This window comes from Rattus rattus, chromosome 1 (genome assembly GCF_011064425.1).
Source record: "Rattus rattus isolate New Zealand chromosome 1, Rrattus_CSIRO_v1, whole genome shotgun sequence".
Classification (NCBI taxonomy): domain Eukaryota; kingdom Metazoa; phylum Chordata; class Mammalia; order Rodentia; family Muridae; genus Rattus; species Rattus rattus.
Genome location: NC_046154.1, coordinates 45378852 through 45384779, shown reverse-complemented (window position 1 = coordinate 45384779; position 5928 = coordinate 45378852).

Sequence of the window (5928 nt, the reverse complement as noted above, 5' to 3'; positions counted from 1 at the left end):
GCTGGCCGGGGCTACGTCATGCCGCCGTGCGTGCTCCGGCCCCGCCCTGGACCGCGCGCCCCGCCCCCAGCCAGACTAGGGTGCGTGGCTCGGCTGTGAGCTTAAGGTCCCGACTATCCGGTTGTCAGCCTCCCGACCATCTGTCTCCGGCGCCCCTTACACATCCTGGCTGCAGCCCGCTCACGACTAGATAGAGGCCCTTCTTACCTGCGCGGTGTCCTCAGAGATTGCTCACACTGTCTGCCGGGTGATGTCTGTAAGCACGAATCTGAATGGATCAGGCAGATGGCTGGGGTGTTTAAATAGCTTCCTTCTCCTTTATCCTTTCAGAATAAAGTCCAAACTCACAACGAGCACGCCCTATTCACCCAACATCACAGCCTAGATATTATCGGATTGTCTATTTCTTCCCAATCCCACCTCCCTAATTCAAGCCACCCACCCTTCACCTCTCAAACTAACATTTGCAGTTGATTCTCAAAGTCCCTGAATTCATCATTGTCCCTTTGAATCGTTGAGGGATATATATATCGTTGAGGGATATATATATCCATATGGTCGTCCTTGAAACCTCCAATGGCTTCCCAATACTATGCACAGAATAATCTTAAATCTCTTATCTCTCTGGGTGGTGGCGCTTGCCTTAATCCCAGCATGCCTTCAATCTTTAATTCCAGGCAGAGGAAGGTGGATCTTTTTGAGTTCTAGGACAGCCAGGGCTACACAGAGAAATCCTATCTCGAAAAAACAGAATGGGAAAAAGAGAAATCTCTAATCTCACAAAATACCCCTTTTTCATAAATTCTAAATTCAGATGACCAAAGTGCTTTTAGTCATCTCAGAGACTGTTCTCTCTGGCTGAGATTTCCACAGACAGACCGTGTCCCTGACCTCTTACCTCTCATCGGGCTCATCCTTATTCCCACAGGGCCTTCGTGGATTGGATTTCATTTCCCTTGGGAAGCTTTTTCTGTCCCAGAAGTCTGAGTTAGTCAACTGCTCAGAGTTCCCAGTCTCTGTGCCTTTCTGTCAGGTTGCCGAAGCTGAATCCTCTGTCCCTTCCCTGTGTAAGGCCTGGCATGTTGCCTAAGGTAGAGTCTTTCCTTGGTTGGGTGAGCAAATACTCAAACAGCACATGCAAAGGGAAGAACAAGAAGAGAATGTTCTCCACAGTCATTTTTTTTTAATCAAGAAGGCAAGAAGTTGACTTTGATCCCCATTTTTATTCACCATTTACTGATTTATTATTATTGTCAGGCCCTATGCCAGAGCAACTGATTTATAACACCAGACTTTTTCCTGAAAGAGCCTGGGTTCATCTGGAACAACAAATAAACCGTCTTAGAGGCTCCCCTCCACTGATGTTTGTAGGAAACTCTGGTTATCTCATTTGAGAGAGGGTCAGAGGGGTTTTTGAGAGATACTACTGGGTTTAATGAGTAAATCCCAAATATATCCCAATTCTACAAAATCACTGTCAAAGTGAGCTTAAATTCTATGTTAAAAGCAGGGGTTTTAACTAGGCATGCCTTTAATCCTAGCTCTCTGGAAGCAGAAGCAGGCAGATCTCTGTGAGTCTGAGGCCAGTCTGGTCTGCAATACATGTTCCAGAACAATCGGGCTACACAAAGAAACACTGTCCTGACAATCAAAAGAGGAAAGAAAGAGAAAGAAGGGTATTGTTGAATGCCTGTAATTCAAGCATTTAGAGCCAAGGCAGGAAGATGTCTAGTTCAAAGCTAACCAGAGCTATGTAACAATAACAACAACAACAAAAATCCTGCCTCAAAAAAAATCTATTTTCAATCAAACAAAAAATTTTTTTATTTGAGACAGGACCTCACCATGTATCCCTGGCTGTCCTGGAACTTCCTATGTAGACCAGGCTAGCCTCAAACTCTGCCTGTCTGTTGCTAAAGTGCTAGAGCTAAAGGTGTGTTCCACCACACCCTGTCTCTAATCGATGTGTTTCAAAATGAACCATGAGCTGGGCATGGTGATACATGCCTGTCATTCCAGCACTTGGGAGGTAGAAGCAGGAAGATGAGGAGTTCAGAATCATCTTCTGATACAGAATGAATTCCAGGCCAGTCTGGACTCCAGGAGAACCCTTTCTCGGTATCTCCTCCCAGAACAAAGACAGTCCCATTAAGAAAGGAGCCTAGAGGAGCCTGGAATTCCACATTATCATGCCTTTCAGCCTCCCAAATGCTGGGATTGCAGAAATGAACGCCGACATTCAGCACTCTATCTTTATTCTTTGTTTGACTTGGTTTTTTGAGACAGGGTTCTTCTCTGTGTAGCCCTGGCTGTCCTTGAACTCACAGAGATCCACTTGCCTCTGCCTCTGCCTTTGCTGTCTGAGTGCTGGGATTAAAGTGCACCACCACTACCTGGCTTTTTTGTTCTATATTTTTTTTTACTTTGTTCCTACAAGTTCATATACATTTCACCTGTATCATAAATGATATAAAAAGATATACTAGCATCTTTACAAAGGTATAACTTTAGACCCATGTACCTGGTGAGAGTACCGTGGTGTGTTTCTTTGAGCCTACTACCCCTTTGATTAGAGAACAATACTAAAATATTAGTCACTCTCATTTGGCAGAAATTCTAGGCAGGTGTTAGTTACTTTGTAAGTCACCACAGAGAGAATGATTTTGGAACAGCACCTACAGAAAAATGAAAAGGAAACAACAGAAGCCAGGTTTATCAGTAGACTCCTAAATCCCGATATTCAGGTCTTGCATGAGTTCAAGGCAAGTTCTGGGCTACATAAGGATACCCAATCTCTGAAAGGGAGGGAGGAAGGGAAGCTGGGGAAACGGCTGCTTGGGTAAAAATGCTAACTGCACAAGTCTGACAGCACAGCACGAGCTCTGTTTCTGGAATCTGAGTAAGAACCAGATGCAGTGTTTGGAATGTAGAATCCCAGTAGTCCTACAGTAAGATGAGAGGCAGAGACAGGACAGCCTCAAGGAAGCCAGAGGGCTAGCTAACGGGTATGATGAGCACGGCAGGGCACAGAGGAACCTGCCTCAATGAAGTGCAAAGCAAGACTGGACTACACACACACACACACACACACACACACACACACACACACACACACACACAAAGGAGGATGGATGGGAAGAGAAGGGAAAGGGAAGACACAACAGGAAACATAAAAATGAAAAAAAGGGTTGGGGATTTAGCTCAGTGGTAGAGCGCTTGCCTAGCAAGCGCAAGGCCCTGGGTTCGGTCCCCTGCTCTGAAAAGAAAAAAAAAAAAAAAGAAAAAAAATATAGTTGGAAGGTTAGTGTAGTAGCCTACAACGGCAGCACTCAGGAGACAGAGCTGCTATAAATTTAACATGTTGAGAAGTAAGCTACCCAGAGAGACCCTGTATTAGAACCACTACTACCACTGAGGCAGATGACTTATTTTATAGAAAAAGGTAGGTTGGAGCTGGGGAGATAGTTGGTTAATATAATAGCTTGATAAGTGCATGTTCTGCTCTTGCAGAGGACTGGAGATCAGTTCCCATATCCCCAAGTCTGGCAGTTCACAACTGCCTGTAATTCCAGGGGATCCAACACCTTCTTCTGACCTCTGTGGGCACTCACACACATGTGTATACCCAAACACAATTAAAAATAAACCTTTTTTCTTTTAAAGGTTATTAATATTGGTGATCCACAATGATCCCCATAAGAACATAATGAGTTGAAAATTCCTATCATCTCCATGATGTCATAGCCATTGTAAGGTCATAGCACAACACATAAAGGCTGCATATGTGATAATGCTAATGTAAACACAGCTACTGTGCCACTGGCCCTCTAGTGTAGCACAGGGCTATGTACAGTGCATGGTCCTCCAAAGCAGCTGTTATAGGTGGATCTGTGCACTTACTATCGTTTTTATCATTGTTTTAGAAAATACTGCTGGCAGCAGTGGCCCATGCCTTTGGTCACCTCTTAGGAGACAAAGGTAGGCAGATATTTGAGGCCAGCCTGGTCTACAGAGTGAGTTCCAGGACATCCAGGACTACACAGAGAAACCCTATCTTGGAGAAGGAGGAGGAGGAGGAGGAGAGAGGAGGAGGGTGTGGGAGGAGGAGGGGGTGGGCAGAGGAGGAGGAGGAGGGTAGGAAAGAAGGAAGGAAGGAAGAGAGAAAGAAAGAAAGAGAAAGAGAGAGAAAGAAAGAGAGAAAGAGAGAGAGAGAGAAAGAAAGAAAGAAAGAAAGAAAGAAAGAAAGAAAGAAAGAAAGAGAAAGAAAGAAGGAAAGAAAAGAAAAATGCATCCACTTATGAAAGGAAGTTTAACTAGCTTGGTCAGTGTTAGATCACAGAAGCTGTCCTATATAGCCTGTCTAGTACCTGCCTTAAAATGCTAAACTCCAATGTATAATAGCCTCCAGGTAGGGTGGGATGATAGGTTAGCTCCCTAAATTAGTGGCTTATAGACCATCTGTACTTCCTTCACTGATCTGCTAAACTCAGAGATCCTAACTCCACTAAACTCAGAGAACACTACCCTCCAAAGCTGGTAAATACAAAGAATTTCCTTTGCTCTGCATGGTTATGGTTTGGTCTCCTATTCCAGCAGCCTCCACTTCCAGCAGTCAGCTTTAAGGACTGGCTTCAATCCATCGCAGAGCACCAGATCTGAATGAAATCTTTATTATTCAAAACAGGTGGGCTGGCAAGATGTTTCAGCTGGTTAGGCTCATCCTACCAAGACTGGTCCCCAGAGCCCATGTGGTGGAAGAAAACTAATTGCTATAAATTGTCCTCTGACCTCCACATCAACCACAGTACACACACACACACACACACACACACACACACACACACACACACACACACACACACACACAAGGTCTCTGTGTGTGCCACCAGCTACAGCCCCATACATCTCATGCTTACCACATCTCTCTGTTTCATAATTTCCTCTCCTTCTTGACTTAATCAGTTGTTTGGGGACCATAATGATCCCTAAGCACAAAAAAGCCATCCCAGATGTGGCCAACCATCATGAGACTGAGCTCGAGATGAGTGTAAACTGATTAAGAAGCTGGGCATGCACAAGTGGCCTGCACATCTTTACTCCTAGCTATTGGGAGAGCTGAGTCAGAAGAATTGCTCAGACTCAGGAAATCCTGGCCAGCTAGGACTCACAGCAAGGCTTCCACTTAAAAATGACTAAGGACTGCACAGGTGGGAAAGCCAAAGACATCTACTGCTCACCAATCAAGTCTGTCCTGTTCCAGCACAGCTGCCAGGACAGCTGTGATCCTGGAAGAACAAAGTGGTGGCCTCAACCACTGAGGACAATGAGACTTAACAAACATTAACAAAGTAAAAAAAAAAAAAAACATTAAAGACTATATTAGCTATAGAAAGCCTTGCTTCTTTGCAGAACTAGGGGTTAAACATAGGGTCTTACGCATACTGGGATGGACTACATCCCTAAACTATTTGTTTGCTTGTTTGTTTATTTATTTAGTTATTTGGTTTTTCCAAACAGGGTTTCTCTATGCAGCCCTGGCTATCCTGGAACTTGCTCTGTAGAGCGGGCTGGCCTCAAGCTTAGATAGATATCTGCCTCTGCCTACTAAGTGCTACGATTAAGGGTGTGCACCACTGCCACACCCAGCATATCCCTAGACTTTTAAAATTATGTTTATTTTGTCCAGGTGATGGTGGCAAACACCTTTAACCCCAGCATTCACGAGGCACAGGCAGGCAGAAATCTTGTTTGAGCTATCTACACAGTGAATTCCAGGACAGCCAGGGCTACACGGTGAAACTCTATCTCGAATATAACAAAGTACAGCCCGGAATAGCTGGAATTAACACGCATTTGCCACCATACACAACTTGGGAATATTCCTGATGACAGGTGTTGATGTCCAGACACAGAAGTGAATCCCTTTCA